Raw genomic sequence first — 23,278 nt, forward strand, 5'->3', positions numbered from 1 at the left:
GAGATTGTCTGCACCAGTGTTGCCCATGGAGGATATATACCATCAGCAAGGTAATAACCTATATTGTAAGTGTGTCCATTAACTATGAAATTAGTAGGCGGAGCTTTCCCTTGGGCAAGATCAGAAAATAAGGGCGAACAATCCAAGACATTCAAATCATTGTGTGATCCAAGCATTCCAAAAAATACATGCCAAATCCACAAGTCATAAGAAGCTACTGCTTCAAAAATAATGGTCAGCTTTTTCTGATGGCCTACATATTGACCTTGCCATGCCGTCGGACAATTTTTCCACTCCCAATGCATGCAATCTAAACTTCCCAACATACTTGGAAATCCATGAACCTCCCCAATAGCAAGTAATCTAGCAATATCAGTTGGTGATGGAAAACTAAGATATTAGGTCCAAAGATTTCGATAATTGAATTGCAAAAGTGTTTCAAACTTTCAATTGTTGTGTTTTCCCCAATTCACACATTATCATTAACCGCATTTGCTGCCACGCCATATGCGAGCATTCTAATTACTGAAGTCATCTTTCGAAGTGGAGACAATCTGAGAATATAAGCTGCATCTGTTTTTTTTTTTTTGGAACAAAATGCGTGTCATATGCTTCAATGGCATGCAAAATTCGTAGATATAGATCACGACGCATTCTAAAACGTCTTCGAAATGTTGAAGATGAATAAACTGGATTTACAACAAAATAATCTGCAACCAATCGATCATGACCCTTTCTTCTTTCGCAACGTATGTACTTATGTCCTACAACAAAGCCACATTTTTTCTTAGGTTGATCACTTCCTATCAGCATCTGTATCATACTAGCATTATTTATCTCATAAAGACCCACAAGTGAAACAATTTTTGCATCATCACTTTCATCATCAGAGGATGAGGAAGAAGAGGAGGATGAAAAATCAGTGAACAAATAAGAAGTTGAAGAAGTCATTATGCTCTGTTTTTTAGTGATGGGTTGGTTCTAGATACAACATTGTTTGCTGAGTGTATTTACTTGGTTTAATTTGTTTATATATATATATATATATATATATATATATATATATATATATTTAGGGAAATAATTAATGGAGGCAAAAAGGAATGGAAAATAACTAATGGAGGGAAAAAACAAATAGCAAAGGAATTGAGGAAAACATAAATGGAGGGAGAAATAATTTTCAAAACTGGTGAATTGCCCTTACCGGTCGACTAGTTGGTCGTCCTCCCGATCGACCTGTTTGTTAATGACAGCCAAAATTCCTTTGTTGGAGTGCTGGATACCAGATGGAGTTTTTACTCAAATTTGGTGAAATAAATGATTCACTGTTGGAGATGCTCTTACAAAAATAGTTTCCAAAGTGTGTATGTGAAAAACATAAAGAGAAAAATAATACTCCTTCCATTCCAAAATAATAGTCTCTTTTGGGAAATTTAACTTTTTTTGGTAGTACAATTATTATACTTTAAAAATATTAGTTTTTCAAAATTACGCTTTGATAGTACATTTTTTGAGGATATCAATTGTCATAATTGTATTTTTTGTATTGTTAATGGATTTAAAAGAAGAGCAAAAGAGGAAATTCATATTATTTTAATCATTGCTTTTTGAAAAAATGACTAATATTTTGGGACAATGAAAAATGGAATAAGGGACTAATATTTTGGAACCGATGAAGTATATATATATATGTTATTTCATTAGTTAACATTAGCAATTTGGGAAAGTATGGTTAGTTGGAATATTCTTTTACCCATATCAAAAGCTTTGCTTGTTTCTTCTATTTTACAATGAAAGAAGAAAAAGTAAACGAGGTTTCACCAAATCGATCCGATATTCAGCTACCCCACCCTGAAACTAATGGGGATTCACCAAACCAATACTACAACCAATCCATAGAGGAAAAAATTGGAGAAAAACTACACCTATAAGTGCAGGGTGTGGTGGGTCCCCATCGGGTCGAAGCATCGATTGTCATTGGGGAATGCATTTCTGCTATTGGAAATCAAAATGGGAGGAGTTTGAGTGGTATGGGACGTAAAGTGGAGCTGGAAAAATAAAAGAAAGAGGAGGAAAGGAATGAGAGAGGAGTTAATGGTTAGAGAGGAAGGGAAGTAGGCTGATGTGGGTTAGAAAATAAGGTCGATGTGGAGGTGGTGGGTGGTAAGGGAATCAGGGGTAGAAATGAGGTGGAGGTAGAGATGGTGAGTGAAAGGAAAGACATGTGCTGGTGGCGGCAGAGAAAGAGCAGGTGCTGGTGGGGAAGTCTAGATTGGTGAATAGTTTAGAAATGTGGTTGGTAGAGAAAGTTGTTATTGTTGTTTGTTTTTTTTTTTTTTTGCAAATTATATTATTATTATTTCAAAATATAGGGTTATTATTGAAGGATAGAAATGTAAATTACTTTTTCCAATTAACTGTGGCCTCAAATATTATGGGCATCATAATAAGATCTAAACTTGAAAATTAATTTAATAAAGGGTTCCTAATCATTGTTTCTAAACTATTCATCATCATCTGTCAATTATAAAAATAGAAATTACTATTATCAAATTACAATCTAAGATAAGTTTAAAGCTTTGTCTTAAAATATTCATGATAAGAAATTACATTCCACACTATGAGATTTTAATTTCATAATAAATTACTCATTTTATTAATAAATTATCAAGTCAATTAATAATTTTTAATAATTTTATAAATATATTTCAATTAATAATTTAAATAATTTTATTATTACATAAGAGACTAATTATGAATTTTATTATTTTAATTAATTATGTTAAACAAAAAATTTTAACAAAAAAATATTTATTTTTTAAATCACAAAAAATAATCTACACTTTAAACAAACTTTTTATACGTATATCAAACCCATATAATTGATCTTCTCTTATACCTCATGCCATTCAGCCACCCACAAGATATGTGGTCAAAATGAGGTAGAAGAGTAAATTGGATGCACCATAAATAGAGGGCTTTGAGACAGCTACTAGGGTTAGGCTCAAAGAATGAATGAGGCTCCTAGCAGAGAGATTGGGAAGTTTCTCTGAGGGTGGTTGACCCTCTCTGCAAAAACAAGATGATTGATCAAAGATCATCAGGGCCGATGATTTCACCTCCAAAATCAACAGCCCTCTCTCTCTCTCTGCGTGTGTGTGTGCGCAAGTTGAAGGTTGGATGATATCTACCTTTTTCTTGACCAAAAACAAAAACCAAACCAAAAATAAATAAATAAAATAAATAAAAATATCAATGGGGTTTGAGGCTGTGATGGCACTACCCTCTTGGAGCATTGAAATGAGTAATTTCTCCTGGGAAAAATTAGAGGCAGTGACGATGGATTTCTTGAGTCGGGCACTGAGAACCCGACCCGTTTCTTGGCTGGGCAACTCGGAGGGTTTGTGTGAGATTTCTTCTCTCTGTCACCGGCAACTGTTGTTGCAGCCATGGCGGAGTTGCATTCTCTCCTGATCCATACAACGATCTGAGCCTCACTTTTTTTTTTTTTTTTTGCATTATAATATGCAGATTTATTAGGCTTCATTTAGGAGGTGTGTTGGTTTTTGACGTTTTTGTTATTTTCGTTTGGAGTTAAAAAAAAATTGGTTTGGATTGATTTCTTTTTTTTTTTTTTTTTTTTTTGACTAATTTAGTCAAAAAGATTATAAAAAAAAGTGTATGTGCCAAAAGAGGGATATATATTGTTGATTTTGAGGTGTAAAGTTTATTTTAACCTTAATTTTTTTATTTTCTTTGAGGGCCCCATTTTATCTTTTTTTATTTTTTTGTTTTTTTTTTCATATATATATATATATATATATTTGTAATTAAAACTAAGAGGAAATGAGTATTTTAATCTAATTATTATTAATTTCATTGTATATTTTGTATATATATAATGTATATGTATTGTATATGTATAAATGTACCGTAACTATGTTAAATCCATTTTTGGTAAATACTCCTTAAGTATTTTTTAATAAATTTTTTTATTCTCACTATTGGAGTAAGCTATGTTAAATCAATTTTTTAGTCTAAAATATTGAATAAATTTAATGTAAAAAAAAAAAAACAAATACAAAAAGTGAAAAAAAGTTTAATTTATTTTATAGGCAAATGTTGGCGAGTTTTTTGCTCTAGTTGTGAAATTAATGGTTTAATTTATATCAAACTTTCATTGAATTAATATTCTAAATTTTGATTATCATAAGGGCAATTGCATAAAAAATACTAACAATTATAATCATTTATATTAATTTGAGAGAAAAAATGTAAAATTGATGTTAAAATCAAATCCATTAAAATTATAAAAATCCAAATGACGTATATGTCAAAGTACATAAACTAACAATCTAATTTACCCTCAAGCAAAGCGGAGAAAGTAGTTTTAGGCTTAGGAAATGAAGAAATGTGCTGCTAATCAATTGCGTTGGCAATGCCAATGGCAACGGCAATAATGACAATAGCAATAGGAGAATTAATGGCCTGGTGATGGGAAGTGTTGAGACAAACTAAGTTCCTATTTTCTTTCATATGTACTTCCAGTTTGGATAATGGGGCAAATGATAGAGCAGTGAGCCAAAAAAGTAGTGAAAACTATATGATAAAGGCAATTTGAGTTCGACCCAGGGTTTTGAGAGAATAGTGAAGGAGTAGGTGGTATGCCCACCACATTGTAGAGCAATCTAGTCAATCTACAATCCTTTAAGAGCATGAATCGTTGTTTTAGGCTCAAGATTACAAAGTGTCATTAATAACATGTATTATTTTTCTAAAAACAAAAAAATAAAAAAACATCCATTATAAATTGGATTTGGATTCTTTTAAATTGGTCACTCAATTTGAGAGAGCATTTGGGTTTAATAGATTCATTTTGGAACTAAATAGAATAATCATGTAAAAAAATCAAGATAATTGAAAATCAGTATATGTTTAAATCACATTTGTTTTAAAAAATTAAACAACTTACATAATTTGAAAAATAATCATTTATTTTTTATAATATAAATTTGAGTCAAGCATGTAAATTTGAAAAAAAGATTCACTAAGATTGGTTTGTGAGGTAGTGAGATCTACGTTGGTGAGATCTACGTTGGTGAGAGAAACGGTGAAAGAGAGAGAGAGAGAGAGAGAGCGATGGAGAGGGGTGTAGAGACTCTTTGGTTGCTAGGATTTGAAATCAAAATATCATAGATAGATACATATATATATATATATATATATACTAGTGGATGACCCGTGCCTACGGCACTCTCTAAGTTTTAAAAAAAAAAAAAAAAAAAAAAAAAAATTCACATTCAAGTTAATACATTTTGACCCATGAAAAATAAAAGTTAAGACAAACTAATATAGTACTTCCATACTGGTAAAAATTCACCACATTGTAGTTATAATCTATTCAATCCATTAATAATTCTTCATATTCAAGGCTAAACTCCGTGTCACAGTGTATATAGACAATTACAATCATTTTAATTCCCTTATCCTTTTACTTTGTAATTACAATATGAAATCAGGAGAGATTTACTTAATACATATAGTTCATGAATTAATTTGAAACCAAAACATAAATAATCATGCATTCTATATGTATAGCCTCAAGTGTAGTCCCACTTTAAACTTGATTCAACATCTCTATATGCATTTTAGATCTGATTATTTCTTATTGCCAATAGCACACAACCATAAATGCATGATGCTTGAAAAAGATCAAAAGATCCATTTGCAAATCCAATTGATCTTTCAAAGAGAATTAAAATCTCACAAACAAATATCATTCAAATGAAACCATTTGATCTATTCACGTTGAATAAATTCATTCTATCCATTACATTATACGCATACATATGTGTGCATTTATAGTATTTAAAGAAGGAATGACAGTAAAAAGAAAAGGCTTTTTAAGTTAGATACGCGTTGTCTCCCAGTTGTGCAATCCATGTCACCCACTTGTATATTCCATCACCTAACAGCCTGTAATTCAAGTGATGAAAATGAACAATAGAAGGGGGAAAGGAAAAAAAAAAATCAGAGAAAATTTTAAAGAGTGGAGAGTAGTATTTTAAGAAGAGCCATTTGAGGAAGCAGTGCTTACATACCGGCAAAGAGGAAAGACGAAGTGGGTGCAGTGGCTATTGGGCATGTCAACAGCGTTAATTCCTCTGTATCAATCTGATAAACATCAACCCAACTTCGATTTCGGTGGCTGAGTACATGAGAGAGAGAGAGAGAGAGAGAGAGAGAGAGAGAACTTAGCCATTCAAAAAGCACCCAAATGATTGTTACTCCATAATTTTTCTGTAATCTTCTTGTTACTCCATAATGGCACATTATGAACTACAAATTAAAAACTGAACTGATATTTGAATTGAACATCCAGTGTCATCGCCTAGATGTTAACAAAGAAAATTTTGGAAGAAGAAATGATGAAGTTCACAAATTACAATTTAACGATCAACTTAATGATAAAAATTTAAACTCCACAATTTAGGAAAGAGGGCAAAACTACCAGTTATGCCAAATCCACTTGGGAAAAAATAATAGTTCAAATATGATTCTGTGTTTAAGTAAAAAAAAAAATGTAATTAGCATAATCACGCTTGTATAATCAAAAACCCACAAATGAAACCAAATAAGTAGTAGAAATGCTAGAAAAGTTATGATGAAATTCAGTCAATGGTGGCAAGTGCTCCAAAACCAAATTTCAGTCATGACCACAACATCTCACACCTTCAATTCAACTTAAAAAAATAAAAATTTTATATTTTGAATTCCACACAAATTGAATCCAAAACCAAACCAGTATAAAAATTAAAAATTAAGAAGCAAATTGAGATTTAGTTGAGAGAGGGAGGAAGTGAATCAACAACTATTAACAACTCTATTGAAGCTCTATTCAAAATCACTTAATAACAAAGGTTACATGCAAAAATAAAATTAAATGTCCCAAATGAGCAATACCCAACAAAACAGCCCCATCCACAAAACTTTTTAGTTTAAACTTCCCAATTTCATTTGATTATTCAAGTAAAAATGATAAAATTTACAATGAAATCATGAAACTGTCCTATTTATACCCAAAAGACAGTATATATTTATTTTACTATTACCCAATACTATTAATTTAACTAAATTGAATCAATCTAACAAAGATATGAGCTATTGCACTATGTTTTCTTTTGATCAAGAATCAAACCATCTATTTCAAGCAATCAATCAAAACCACACACATGCAGATGCCAAACTAATAATATAAAATTTAAGCTAAAAATAGACTGTTTTATGTCAATATCAATAACCAACCAATCAATAATACCAAGAACAAATAGAGATTAGATTCCACAATGAACATAGTTAAATCATTACACTATGAAAAAAATAGAATTTGGAAATCAAATAGAAGGCTTCTCTGTTAAACCAACTAATAATGATGAAATTCTAAACAACCAATTAGAGGATTCTATGTAAATAAGAATACTTTTGTTAATGAGATTAATCAAAAATTAAACTTGATGATATTACAAATCTAAATAATTAAGTTATGAAATTCAAAACCAATTAATTGGAAAAAAAATTCAAATATTAATCATTAACACAACTTCTATAAGTAAATAAAAACTTGAAATTAATCATTAGTCATGAATTTGAAATCTTAGTAAATAAAAATTCCAACTCAACTTTTGTAAGTATAAAACAAATTAAGTCATGAATTTACCTTTTATATCATAACTCATGCCTCAACTTGAAATTGCTTCCATTGGTAAAGTTTCGAATTCCATGAAAATTGAATAGATTTGCACCAATTAAAAAAACCAAAATTGTATTTAGATATAACTAAGATAGGGGGTGGGAGTGAGTGGAAATCATTCCATTATGAATCATTCCACACGTGGACTCAACTGGTGGTATATGATGAGATTACAAATGTACATTAAATATTGAGGGGGAAATAAAGGTGAGAAAGGTTCAAATGAAAACCTCTTTGTACAATAATGCAATAACAAAATAGTAAAAACCCCAAAATCTCGTACTAATATGCCAATAAAAGCACGAAATAACAACCCATTCACATGAAAAATATATCTCAAAATCTAAGTTTGGTGCTCACCACGAAAAAGTTATTGAACTCATTAAATATAAATCTTGAGAGAGAGAGAGAGAGAGAGAATCACCACAAATCCACTATGTAGAGCATGTGTTGGGCTTCAAAATCAAAGAATCATGGAAAATTATTGAAATCAACTTCTAAATTGCCCACAATAGCTATCGACATTGGTGGATAAAAGAAAATAATTAATTATCCAGAAAAATGAAAACCAATATAATGGCTCAGAACTCTATATGAGCAAAGGAAACCAGACCAAAGCCAATGGATTTTAAGTGAAAACAAAGCAATACCACAACAAATTATAAAACGGAAACCCCAATGGATTTTAATTGCCTTGAAAAATTAGAATTTCATTTGGATTTAAAGTTCTATGTATGGTGGCGAGGATCATCACTTATATTTGAACAATCATTAGAATGTTATTATTACAACAAAAAACTGGAAGTTATACCTTACCTTTTGAAGAATTTATGGATAGGCACAAAAAGATATTTGAATTGTTTTCTAAGGGATGACCAACAAAAGCAAACGTTAAAATGCTTTAGTAAAAATGCAAATCAGATACTTACCAATGTTCAGATGCGAAAGGTTGTTAAGAAGTTTCACTTCTTCCTCAAGCTCTCTAATGTGAACCTATTAAGCAAATTTAAAGAATTGATTTAGATATATAGGACCACAAACACAATGCTTCATATACAAATTACCATAAAATGTAAATAAAGCAATTAATCTAGAAGTGATTTTCAACTTTGAAGCACTGTTACTGCAACTGAAACATTCTTAGATATATACCAAAAAATAACAAAAAATATATAAATATATTCAAAAGAATCACCATAAACAAAATATATCTTTTAGAAATGAAAGAGCACCAAATCCAAAATCTGGGAGAGCACTTCTCAAAATAATAATAATAAAAAAATAGTATATATAGCGACCCCGGTCTTTTCCCATTTGACTATTGTGTCCGGACATAGGTTCCGTAGATTCTGTCAGTGTATGATGGTTGTTGTTGTCCCTTATTTTCTCATTTGGAGTTATAGGATGTGTTGGTCAGGTTTGTTTCAGGTTGGTTGGGTTTAGGAATCAAGTGTTGCTGTCCAGAATTTTAGATCTTCGCTCGAGCGAGGAGTTTGTAGCTCGAGCGAGCTGTTGTTTTTGGTTATTCGCTCGAGCCAGGGTTTGGTAGCTCGAGCGAGAGTTTGCGTCTGGTTTGGACCTGTAGCTTTGCATTCTTGGCTCGAGCGAGATTTTATTCGCTCGAGCGAGTTGGTTCGTTCTTCGCTCGAGTAATAGTTCCTTCGCTCGAGCGTGTGTCTTGTTGCAGACCTGAGGGATTGAGTTCTTCGCTTGATCGAGCTTTCTTTCGCTCGAGCGAGCTTTTGAGTTGTTGGCTCGAGCAAGGCTTCCTTGGCTCGAGCGTATTTTCTTTGTGTCTGGTCGCTCGAGCGACCAAGTCTTCGCTCGAGCGAGCTTGTCCAGTATATATTCGCAGCAGCGGGATTTGATCAGTCTTTTTCTTATTCCTTTTGGGTCTAAACCCTAGGTTCGACTTCTCTCTCTCCCTACTCACCTTCTCTCTTAGATTTGATCCATTTAGGGGGTGTTTCTACCCTAGATCCTTCATTAAAAAGATAGAGTGGGTCGAGGGCTTCCATTTAATCTGAATTGTTGGTAGTTTGGAGCACTTTGGAGTTTGGGCATTCATCTCCATCTTCTCTTTTGGGGTTATTTCTTCAAGGTAGGGATTTCCTACTCCATTTTATAGGTTTTGTTCTAAGTTTTGGTATATTGATATGTTGGGATTACTTTGATAATTTTGGGAAAAACCCTAGTTGAATTAATAAATTAATATGCATATTTAATTCATGGAAATGGGGAATTTATTGATTAAATGGCGTAGTTGATTAATTTAAATCACTCGTCTATTGAATTGTTGGTATATTTATTTTCAAGTCTAGAAATAACTGTTTTGGGCTATCGGTGGAGGATAGTCGTGCTTGTTGTAGACACTGCATGTGGATTAGGGATAACTGAAACTAATCATTGATTAAGTCATCAATCTTGACTGTTGAATTAATACAGTTATTATGTGTATTGATTGTGTGTTGTGTATGTTATGTGTTTGCATACATTGTTTTGTGTGGGAGGAGATAGGGGATGTACTCCACGGTTTAGGGGAAGATAGGGGATGGACCTCTAAACCAGATTTTGTTTTGGGAGGAGATAGGGGATGGACTCCATTAGCATCACTTTTATGTGTGCTTATCTATATTGAAGTGTTTTTATTGATACAGCACTAAAATGTGTATCAAACTGGAAGTATGAAGTGTTTTGATTTGAGCCTGAGTCTCATTTGTTTGTTGGTATTGGAAGAATGTGAATTATATATATATATATATATATGGTTCACTGTTGTAAGTTTGGCCAGGTTCTGAGCCATGTTGATAATGTTGAAAAGTAAAACGTATCTTGGACATTAATGTCATGAAACTATATAGAGATATAACTGATTATCTTGGTTAACCAATTATTGTATGCTATTGCTTTATTCAATGCTTATATTTGGTTTAGTATATCTCTGCTGGGCTGTGGCTCACCCTTTATGGGAACATCATTTTCAGGTTCAGGTGATAAGTTACCTCCAAGGACTTAGCTTGGGAGGGTTTGGGCTTCTGGATTTTCAAGAAGATTATCTTTAGTTGATTGTTTTTAGTTATTAATACATGTAAACATTCAAGCCTAGGGCTTTCCTTGTAATGAGTTAGAACTCATATTTTTGTGTCCAAGTGTTGGCTTGGAAAGATGTAAGCCTGTTGGGCAATTTGTCTGATGTTACATGTAATGCTTTTACTTAGTAATACTCTGATGAATGAATTAATAAAATGTTTTCATTAAATAATGCATGTCAATGATATATATAATGGGTTTATTTTGAGGGCGTTACAACTTGGTATCAGAGCGTACCGGGTTTGAATACTTTGGGTACGTGGGAAGTGATTAGTATCACATTGGGTTCGTCTCGTTTGATAGAGACTTAGTGTAAAGTTATATGTTTATGTGATTATATGGGTATGGAATGTAGTTTCTAGGATGTTGATTGGACCCTTGAGTTTCTTGTAGTCTTGTTGGAAAGGCACTTGATCACTGCTGCTTCCAACCGGAACTATAGTAACGCATTGGGACTATCATTATCCGGGAATGAAATTCGTAGGTGCTTATGTGATTATGTGCTTACGTGGAATGAATTATTGTTGTCCATTGCATTAGGACGCGAGTGTTTAGCTTCGGCACATTTATTAATGTGCTAATATCTTTGTTTCCTTTGTTAGGATGTCAGGACGAGGACGAGGACGCGGTAGGCGTGGTAGGCCGGGTAGGCAGGAGGTGCCTGTGCCGGAGGAAATTCCGGTAGTCCAGGAGGGAGTTGGCCAGGCCGACGTGGCCGAGCCAGCAGGCCAGCAGGCTATGGGCGCTCTAGCCCGAGAGATAGCAGGGGCATTCAAGGAGTCAGTAGGCATTCTCAGAGCTGAGAATCAAGCTCGGGATGTTGCTACAGATGCAGGACCTTCCTTTCTGAAGAGGGAGTTCTTCCGGTCTAATCCGGATGAATTTGTGGGTGATCCTAAAGAGCCGCTTAAGGCAGATGAATGGCTCGAACAGACAACGAAGACGTTTGAGATGCTTGGCATCGAAGACGAGGGGTTGAAAGTGACCTTGGCATCTTTCCAGTTGAAGGGGGATGCGGGTCAGTGGTGGAAGTTTACTAAGGGTCGTATAGGAGGTACATGGGAGGCTTTTGTGAATGCTTTCCAGGAGAAGTTTTTATCTCCAGCAGTTAGGGAGAAGCTGAGAGACCAGTTCTGCCAGCTTAAGCAGTCGAGTTCTTCAGTGGCCGAGTTTGAGGCTGCATTTACTAGCTTGTCCAGGTTTGCACCTGAGTTGGTGGCGTCTGAGGAACGCCGTTGTATCGAGTTTGAGAAGAAGTTGAGGCGTGGCCTCAAGCTGAGAGTTGGGGGAACTATGATTCGGGACTATGGGCGTATGGTTGATGCTGCAGCCCATATGGAGATCATGATGCAGGAGGAGGAGGAAGGACAGAAGGGCTCCAAGAGGAGTCAGGATAGTCAGAGTGATGGTAGGAGACAGAAGGGTTTTAATCCTCAGCAGTCTCAGGGTAGTTTTTCTAGATCGACTTTTCCTGTGCCGAGTGCTAGTTCGGGGAAAGGCAGTCAGGGAGACATTACCTGCTTCAAGTGTGGCCAGCTGGGCCACAAGTCTCCAGTTTGTCCTCAGAGAGGAGGAGTTCAGAGAGCAGCATCTTCTTCGGCTCGATCTCAGAGCCAGAGTCAGAGTAGAGGCCAGCCACTCTCGTGTTATCAGTGTGGTCAGCCAGGGCATATGAAGAGGTATTGCCCGCAGTTGGGTGGCACACCTGGTGCATCTGGTTTGAGGCCGATTCAGGGACAGCAGCCAGCTCAGTCAGGTCAGGCCTCGAGGGCCAATCAGGGGGCTTCGTCGTCCCAGTCAGTGCAGCAATCTTATGCACCTAGGGTCGAGCAGGTTGATCAGAGGTCGTCTGGACGCGTGTATGCTGTTACCGCGCAGGATCTTGTGCCGGCTCCATCAGTTGTGAGAGGTACCTTCTTGTTTTGCAACTCGGTTGCTAATGTTTTGATTGATACGGGTGCATCTCATTCCTTTGTGTCTGCCGCATTTGCATCTGTTTTGGAGTTGGAGTTAGCACAGCTAGCATCTCCTATTTGTGTAGTGTCACCTCTTGCGGGTGAATTGATTTTGAAACAAGGTGTTAGGGGTTGTGATATAGAGGTTGATTATCATAGAATCCCATTTTCCTTTGTAGTTATGCCTATGAGGGGTTTCGATGTTATTTTGGGTATGGACTGGTTATCGTCATACCGGGCAGTTATTGATTGCTACCGCCAGAGGGTCACTTGTTGTACCGTGAGCGGAGAGTATTTTAATTTTCTGGGGGACCGGGTTGGTAATGTGTTGCCACCGGGATACATTCCACGAGGACGGAGTGAGCTTAGTGGTCTACTTGCTAACCTTTTGATTAGTGAGGATGATGAGACTCAGATTGTGTTGCCAAGGGTGGTTTGTGAGTACACGGACGTCTTTCCCGAGGATCTTGTTGGTTTGCCACCGCACCGAGAGATTGAATTCTCTATTGACCTAGTGCCCGGCACGGCGCCGATTTCTATGTCACCTTATCGTTTTGCCCCAGCCGAGTTAGTTGAGTTGAAGATTCAGCTCCAGGAGTTGCTAGATAAGGGTTTTATACGTCCTAGTGTTTCGCCGTGGGGGGCACCGGCCCTCTTTGTTAAAAAGAAAGGTGGTGCTTTGAGACTTTGTATAGATTACCGGAAGTTGAATCGGGCCACGGTCAAGAATAAGTACCCTATGCCTCGTATAGATGACCTGTTTGACCAGTTGAAGGGTTCCCATTGTTTCTCTAAGATAGACTTGAGATCGGGTTACCACCAGTTGAGGGTCAGGGAAGAGGATATTCCGAAGACGGCATTCCGTACGCGGTATGGCCATTATGAGTTTCTGGTGATGCCATTCGGGCTCACCAATGCACCGGCAGTCTTTATGGACTTGATGAACCGGATCTTCCGGGAATTCTTGGATCGGTTTGTAGTTGTTTTTGTGGACGACATCCTTATCTATTCGCCTTTTGAGGAGGAGCATGAGGCACACTTGAGGGTGGTGCTTGAGTTACTTAGAGCCCATAGGCTGTATGCCAAGTTTGGGAAGTGTGAGTTCTGGCTGAGGGAAGTCAAATTCTTAGGCCACGTGGTATCCGGGGAAGGAGTGTCTGTTGATACATCCAAGGTAGAGGCAGTGTAGGATTGGGCACAGCCTAAGAGTGTATTTGAGATCCGCAGTTTTCTGGGATTAGCTGGGTATTACCGTTGGTTTGTGAAAGATTTCTCCAGATTAGCTTCGCCTTTGACTAGATTGACTCGGAAGGGAGTCAAATTTGTATGGAGTGAGACTTGTGAAAAGTCGTTTCAGGAGTTGAAAGTTAGACTGACCACCGCTCCAGTATTGATTATTCCGGAGAGAGGGTTGGGTTATGCAGTCTATTGTGACGCCTCACGAGAGGGTCTGGGTTGTGTGTTGATGCAAGAAGGGAAAGTAGTTGCCTATGGCTCACGTCAGTTGAAAGTTCACGAGCAGAATTACCCTACGCATGATCTAGAGTTAGCAGCTGTGATTTTTGAGTTGAAGATTTGGAGGCATTATCTTTATGGTGAGAGATTCGAGGTATTCTCGGATCATAAGAGTCTGAAATATTTGTTTACACAGAAAGACTTGAACTTGAGGCAGAGGAGGTGGATGGAATTCATAGAGGATTATGACTTTGAGTTGCATTATCATCCGGGAAAGGCCAATGTGGTGGCCGATGCCCTTAGCAGGAAACCTGTTGGTGACATAGCTAGTATAGCCATCCGAGAGTGGGAGATGTTGGGTGCACTTGGGGAGTTTGATTTATTTATGGGCGAATCCGTTGAGGCTGCGGCCTTGTTTTCTGTTGTTGCACAGCCTACACTTATGACACGAGTGTTAGAGGCTCAGAGGGGTGATCTGGAGGTAGAATCGCTTCGTGAGAAGATTTCCGGTGGGAAGGTTGAGAAGGGTTTGGCGGTGTATCCCGACCTGAGTGTGAGATACCGAAACCGTCTGTTTGTGCCGGAGTCTTGCCGAGAGGAGGTACTCCGAGAGTTTCATCATTCACGCCTTGCGGTGCATCCGGGAGGCACTAAGATGTATCGGGATTTGGGTCGCCAGTTTTGGTGGCGGGGTATGAAGAGAGATGTGGCAACTTTTGTATCTAAGTGCCTTACTTGTCAGCAAGTGAAGGCCGAACATCAGAGGCCAGCAGGTTTGTTGCAACCCTTGCCTATTGCCGAATGGAAGTGGGAACACGTCACTATGGACTTCGTTGTGGGTCTTCCGAAGACTCAACGGGGTAGTGATGCGATTTGGGTGGTTGTAGACCGGTTGACTAAGTCGGCGCACTTTATTCCTATGCGTGTTAGAGATTCAGTCGAACACCTGGCCGATTTATATATTCGGGACATAGTGAGGTTACACGGGGTTCCAGTGACGATTGTTTCAGATAGAGATCCTCGTTTTACTGCCAGGTTGTGGCAGAGTTTGCAGAGTGCCTTAGGCACTAAGTTGACCTTTAGCACGGCTTATCATCCTCAGACTGACGGGCAGTCCGAACGTACTATTCAGATCCTTGAGGATATGCTTCGGGGTTGTGTTCTAGACTTTAGTGGGTCATGGGAGAGGCACTTGCCGTTGGTGGAGTTTGCCTACAACAACAGTTTCCAGTCTAGTATCGGTATGGCACCATTTGAGGCCTTGTATGGCCGACCGTGTAGATCTCCTGTTTGTTGGGCCGAGGTGGGTGATGCACCTCTGTTGGGTCCGGAGTTGGTGAGGGAAACGACGGAGAAAGTTGAACTTATCCGTAAGAGGCTTGTTACAGCACAGAGTCGTCAGAAATCTTATGCCGACCGTAGGAGGAGACCTTTGGTGTTTGAGGTGGGTGATCATGTCTTTCTGAAGATATCACCTAGACGGGGTTTGATGAGGTTTGGGAAGAGCGGGAAGTTGTCCCCTCGGTTCATTGGTCCGTTTGAAATCCTTGAGAGGATTGGCGAGGCTGCGTATCGTTTAGCTTTGTCGCCGCAGTTGTCCGGAGTACATGACGTATTTCATGTGAGTATGCTTCGGAAGTATGAGCCGAATCCATCACATGTGTTGGATTGGACTGATTTAGTGGTTGACGAGGATGTCTCGTATGAGGAGAGACCGGTTCGGGTCTTGGATAGGCGGGATCAAGTTTTGCGAGGCAAGACCATCCCTTTGGTGAAAGTTTTGTGGAAACATCACGGAGTGGAGGAAGCCACTTGGGAACGTGAGTTGGAAGTTCGTGAAAAATACCCGGACATGTTTATTGATTTGTAATCTTGTATTTAGATTTTGTAATATTGGTGAACTTAAGAGTCTTACATATGTCTTAAGTTGTAAAACATTGAGTATGTTTGGTAAATGGGTGTATCTTGAAACTTGCTTCATTATAGAAGTTTAGTGTGATATTGCATATGTGGATTACATTGTTGAATGGGTTATATATATCAAGTGATTGAATCTGATATGAGAATTGTCAACATTGAAAGAAATAAAGCATAATAATGATACAGACTAGAATACATGTTATTTTGTATATTGTGAGATGCTTCTTGATAAAGAGATGAAATGACCAGTTTTGGGTCAAGATGTTTACTAAGGAACTGTCTAATATAAAAAAAAACTGTTTTCAAAAAATTTTTATGCTTAATTTCGGGGACGAAATTCTTTGAAGGGGGAGAGGTTATAGCGACCCCGGTCTTTTCCCATTTGACTATTGTGTCCGGACATAGGTTCCGTAGATTCTGTCAGTGTATGATGGTTGTTGTTGTCCCTTATTTTCTCATTTGGAGTTATAGGATGTGTTGGTCAGGTTTGTTTCAGGTTGGTTGGGTTTAGGAATCAAGTGTTGCTGTCCAGAATTTTAGATCTTCGCTCGAGCGAGGAGTTTGTAGCTCGAGCGAGCTGTTGTTTTTGGTTATTCGCTCGAGCCAGGGTTTGGTAGCTCGAGCGAGAGTTTGCGTCTGGTTTGGACCTGTAGCTTTGCATTCTTGGCTCGAGCGAGATTTTATTCGCTCGAGCGAGTTGGTTCGTTCTTCGCTCGAGTAATAGTTCCTTCGCTCGAGCGTGTGTCTTGTTGCAGACCTGAGGGATTGAGTTCTTCGCTTGATCGAGCTTTCTTTCGCTCGAGCGAGCTTTTGAGTTGTTGGCTCGAGCAAGGCTTCCTTGGCTCGAGCATATTTTCTTTGTGTCTGGTCGCTCGAGCGACCAAGTCTTCGCTCGAGCGAGCTTGTCCAGTATATATTCGCAGCAGCGGGATTTGATCAGTCTTTTTCTTATTCCTTTTGGGTCTAAACCCTAGGTTCGACTTCTCTCTCTCCCTACTCACCTTCTCTCTTAGATTTGATCCATTTAGGGGGTGTTTCTACCCTAGATCCTTCATTAAAAAGATAGAGTGGGTCGAGGGCTTCCATTTAATCTGAATTGTTGGTAGTTTGGAGCACTTTGGAGTTTGGGCATTCATCTCCATCTTCTCTTTTGGGGTTATTTCTTCAAGGTAGGGATTTCCTACTCCATTTTATAGGTTTTGTTCTAATTTTTGGTATATTGATATGTTGGGATTACTTTGATAATTTTGGGAAAAACCCTAGTTGAATTAATAAATTAATATGCATATTTAATTCATGGAAATGGGGAATTTATTGATTAAATGGCGTAGTTGATTAATTTAAATCACTCGTCTATTGAATTGTTGGTATATTTATTTTCAAGTCTAGAAATAACTGTTTTGGGCTATCGGTGGAGGATAGTCGTGCTTGTTGTAGACACTGCATGTGGATTAGGGATAACTGAAACTAATCATTGATTAAGTCATCAATCTTGACTGTTGAATTAATACAGTTATTATGTGTATTGATTGTGTGTTGTGTATGTTATGTGTTTGCATACATTGTTTTGTGTGGGAGGAGATAGGGGATGTACTCCACGGTTTAGGGGAAGATAGGGGATGGACCTCTAAACCAGATTTTGTTTTGGGAGGAGATAGGGGATGGACTCCATTAGCATCACTTTTATGTGTGCTTATCTATATTGAAGTGTTTTTATTGATACAGCACTAAAATGTGTATCAAACTGGAAGTATGAAGTGTTTTGATTTGAGCCTGAGTCTCATTTGTTTGTTGGTATTGGAAGAATGTGAATTTTATATATATATATATATATATGGTTCACTGTTGTAAGTTTGGCCAGGTTCTGAGCCATGTTGATAATGTTGAAAAGTAAAACGTATCTTGGACATTAATGTCATGAAACTATATAGAGATATAACTGATTATCTTGGTTAACCAATTATTGTATGCTATTGCTTTATTCAATGCTTATATTTGGTTTAGTATATCTCTGCTGGGCTGTGGCTCACCCTTTATGGGAACATCATTTTCAGGTTCAGGTGATAAGTTACCTCCAAGGACTTAGCTTGGGAGGGTTTGGGCTTCTGGATTTTCAAGAAGATTATCTTTAGTTGATTGTTTTTAGTTATTAATACATGTAAACATTCAAGCCTAGGGCTTTCCTTGTAATGAGTTAGAACTCATATTTTTGTGTCCAAGTGTTGGCTTGGAAAGATGTAAGCCTGTTGGGCAATTTGTCTGATGTTACATGTAATGCTTTTACTTAGTAATACTCTGATGAATGAATTAATAAAATGTTTTCATTAAATAATGCATGTCAATGATATATATAATGGGTTTATTTTGAGGGCGTTACAGTATAAGAACATTATCCCAAAACAAAACCAATGCTCACATCTGCTGTGTACCACAATTCATCATCATTCTGCAAATCACCACTAAATAATGTTCTAGATAAAGCTTAAGTAAATACAAAAGTATTCAATAAATACCAAAAATAATGTTCTAATTAACATTAATTAGAAACTATGAATAAAAAATATGACCATGAAACCAATTTAATGTTAACAAAAATATTTTCAGCTTAATGTTAACAGTCAGGTTAACCTTAATGTTCACATTAACCCATTTAATGTTAACAATCCTCAACCCATTTAACTAATATGAAATAAAAATGGGTATTAACATGAAACCAATTTCTTCCTTTAACCCCCATTTGATTTGACAGACAGTGATGGTGGGGATGGTGGGATGACAAAAAACAAAGTATCCAAATTTGTAGGGAAAAAATAAGTTTATTACTAATTCTAATCACAGATAAATTCAGCACTGACAATTGAAAAAGAAATTTTAAATCACAATAAGGAAAAGGAAAAGAAATTTGTACAAAAAAATTAATTCGTCCAATAGACTTGTAACATTAAATAATAATTAAATCATACTTGAAAAATTATTGAATATTCTTCGAATGCCATAAAAGTATATACATATGGTACTTCTAATCAATGAAATTGGAAAAATAAAAAATGAATGAAAATGACTTTATCTTTATCAAATTGACCAAAGTTGGTCAGGTCAATTTTGACAATTGCTTTTCTTGTACAAAAAGCCCAAGTTCAAGTTTGGACTTCGTATCACCAATGCTTCTACTTCCACCTATATAAAAATAAAAATAAAAAAATAAAATTAAATCTTTTTTGTTGCTATCAATCAAATTAAACACCCCCATAAAATAAAATCAAATTCAACATACAAAAAATCAAATGAAAATGATATCTATAGATATGACAACAAACTGGGAAACAATATAAAAGGAGAAAAAGGCTCACGTCCGTCCTCTGGAAAAGAAAATACTGAAAAAGATGACAATGAAAACAGAGGATACATGTTTCTCTCTTTTACCAGTGAAAAAAAAAAGAGCGGCAAAAAAGCAAGACTCAAATAAATAAAGAAAAATTTCTGATTTCACTCCCTCACAGAGCACTGAAAAAGTTTAAACAAAAGTAGAAAGAATAGGATCTAGGAATCAAAAAAATAAAAAATATGAGAAGACCTCACCCTCTTTGTCTCCCTGTAAGCAAATTAGATTTAGATCTATCAAATCAAAAGAAAAGAAAAGACCCATTTGAGCCATTTCTCTAAGTGTGGTTTATGTTGATCCCAGTAACCACCAATATATGCATATGTATATAAAAGCATGTATAGATAGATCCATTTGATTATGAGCTTGAAAGTGAACAAACATGAATATATCTACTTGAAGATTATAAGCTTGAAAGTGAACAAATATATGTATGTATGTATGTATGTATGTATGTATATACAAATATATGTATATATGTATGTATGTATATGCATACCACTGGTGGTATGATTTTTTTTTTTAATTTTTATATAGGTGGAAGTAAAAGCATTGGTGAGGAGATCACCCTTGTTGGTGACATGTGTGAGTGCCCACATCATTGCATGCTTTGAATGTGAGCTCTGATCCACCACCACCATCACTCTCTTCCTCATCATCATACCACCACCACCACCATTCTGATCACCTCCACCACCATTCCCATAATACATGTTCAGCCCTTCCATTTGCTTCAAACCACCACCAGTACCCCACCTCTTGGATGTTGATTTCTAACCCTCTCTTCCACTTAACTGCCTCAAAAATGAATCTGAACTTGGCATTTTGTGACTCACCCTTCCCCCCCCCCCCTACTTCCACTCTTCTCAAATCTTGTCTTTAATCTATGATGGGTAGTAATGATGATGCAAAGCCATGATTTTATCTTTTATTGTAGGGTAGTGATGATGAAGCACTGTTTAGTTGTGTCTTTTAGCAAGGAAAAGAGAAAAATAATTTTACACTATGATATAGGATGCACATCTTAAAAGGATGCACATATTAACAATTTAACAGAGGACGGACGTGAGCCTTTTTCATAATTTGATTAAGTTCAATCCAATGGTTTATAATTTGACAAACGGACAGAAGTCCCATCAAGGAAAAAAAACTGAGCTTCCTTATTAAGCTGAAAATGCAATTGATTGAGCTGCACAAGTTGATCATAATAAGACATGATCATCCCTCCCACCCTATATCAATCAGACCTCAAAATTTGTGACTTTATTTTTGTATGATCAAAACACATGAAGATGATAAGCAATCACAAAGTAAAATGAAAAACATTGGTGCTTCAAGCTGTTTAGTTCCGTTTTTGCTTTCAGCTTTCATCTTTCATGTTTTAGAAAACAACACAATGAAAAGTTTGAAAAAAACACCCAAAGATCACAAACTGCTAATTAAGCTGAGCTAGTTCCAATTGATGGCAAAAATTTCGGAAGAATAAAAACAAAATCGAAGAGAGAAGAAGATGATGACAGAGCATTTAAACATTCTTCTACCCAGCTAAAAAACAACAAAACCCCAAAAGAATATCAGCATGGCACTCATTAATTCCCAGAATTAACAACCTCCAAACAATAGATGATGATAAAGAACAACAATTATGATCTAGATATGAAAAACCCGCTGTCAAGAACTATAGATCTATATAACCAAGCAGAAAAAATTGAAGAAAGACATGTAGGGAGAGAGAGAGAGAGAGACCTCGTTGTTGTCACAGTGCCATCGGGTAGGCTGTAATTGCCATCGGGTTCGACTGTCCAACCAGCTTCGGAGCAGAGAGCTTTCAAGACCTCGTTGTTGTCACACTGCTTGGGTAGGTTGTAATTGCCCTGAGCTCTCAATCCAGAGTATATCTTGGAGGCTAGGGCTCTCCTCTTCCTCCGAATCTGTGAATAAAATTATGTATATAATACACACAAATGCATATCTATACATACAGTGGCTCTCATCTCTGAATCTGTGAATCTCCCATCTCCGGAAGAGAGAAGATGACGATTAGGATAGCGGAGAGAGGGAAGAGACTAATGGAGAGAGAGAGAGAGAGAGAGAGAGAGAGAGAGAATGTAACGCCCTCAAAATAATAACATTAAACCCATATTAAACCCATCAATATAGACATGAATTGGTAATAAAGATAAACATTCTTCTATTCATCAGAGTAGTTTCTTACAAAAGTATTACATGTTAACAACAAAAGCAAATGCCCTACGGGCTTACAGCTTTCCAAGTTAACACTTGGTTACAACAAAAGAGTTACAGCTTTCCAAGTTAGCACTTGGTTACAACAAAAGAGTGCTAACTCATTTACACATTAAGCCCTTGGCTTGAATATACATGTAATACATCAAAGAAATAAAACGACAAAAGTCCGCCTGCCTCTAGCCTCCCAAGCTACGTCTTTGTAGGTGGCATGCTACCTGTACCTGAAAATGATATTCCCATATAGGGTGAGCCACAGCCCAGCAGAGGTATACTAAACCAACTATGAACGATGACTAAAAGATTAGCAATTGATAGATGGCCAATACCGATACATCCACATATATCTCATCACAGTTTCATAACATACAAGTCTATGTTACCATTCGTTCTCCACCTTTATTTAGTAAATAAGCATATTAGCTATATCAACATATCAATAGATAAACATATCACGCATCAACAGATAAGCATATAAGCTATATCCACACTTCACTAGACAAGCATATGAGTTGTATCTACACTTCTCAAAGATAAGCCTATGAGCTGTATCTACGGAGTTCATCCCCCATCTCCTCCCAACACTATCCGGTTTAAAGGTACATCCCCCATCTTCCCCTAAACCGCGGAGTACATCCCCCATCTCCTCCTCTATACACAATGCATATAAACACAAAGGTTCTATACACAATCAATCAATACATAAAATTAATGTATTCAATCCACCGTCATACTTTATGACACATTCAATCGATTAGTTTTAGTTTGCCTAATCATCATGCATTGTCTACAACAATCAAGACTATCCTCCACCGATAGCCCAAAGCAGTTATTTCTATACAGAAAATAAATGCAACAATGGATATATAATCGACATTCCAACTCGGTGAGTGATAAATAATCCAACTACACCCTTTTATCCCATGACTTCCCAAATCAATTCCTCATTTCTCATAATTAATTATGCAAATTAATTAACCAATGTAATTAGGGCATTTTCCATAATTTACATTACAACCCTTAGGTTCCATTTTCATTAATGTCTTAACATTAATTTCAAATTTTCCATGCCAAACATGCATCTAGGTTTGATATAGTTAAAACCCCAACTCTTGTAAATTTACACAAATTACTAAACCAACCCCAACATCTCAAAATACTAAAATTTAAAGACAAAGCTCATAAAGACGAGTAGGATATCCCTACCTCAAAGTTTGAGCTCCAATGGAGATGAAGACCAAAACCAAAATGCTTCAAATTCCGAAATTTTCAGATTAAAATGTAGCCCTCGACGATCAACACAACTTTCGTAAAGACCAAAAGTGAGCAAACAACTCCTACTAGATCAAATCTAAGAGAGAAGGGCCGGTTTTAGAGTGAGAAGCTCTGAAAATGGCTTTTTGAAAAAGTAAGAGAGAGGAAAGATCTTGAAAAAGTGATCCAAAAGTCGGATCTCGGATTTATATAAAAGTCACCCCGCTC

At 36.7% G+C, this 23,278-nt stretch overlaps 1 long non-coding RNA gene across 1 annotated transcript; it reads right to left on the reverse strand.

Moving 5' to 3' along the window:
- Nucleotides 1-5,779: 5,779 nt before the first annotated feature.
- On the reverse strand, nt 5,780-21,636 carry LOC145824625 (uncharacterized). The gene is made up of 3 exons (XR_014366456.1): nt 21,299-21,636; nt 6,102-6,208; nt 5,780-5,976 (listed from the first exon to the last, which is right to left on the reverse strand). It is a non-coding gene; the product is annotated as an uncharacterized LOC145824625 (long non-coding RNA).
- Nucleotides 21,637-23,278: the final 1,642 nt, after the last annotated feature.

This window comes from Camellia sinensis, chromosome 4 (assembly GCF_055761805.1).
Source record: "Camellia sinensis isolate YWXY chromosome 4, ASM5576180v1, whole genome shotgun sequence".
Taxonomy (NCBI): Eukaryota; Viridiplantae; Streptophyta; class Magnoliopsida; order Ericales; family Theaceae; genus Camellia; species Camellia sinensis.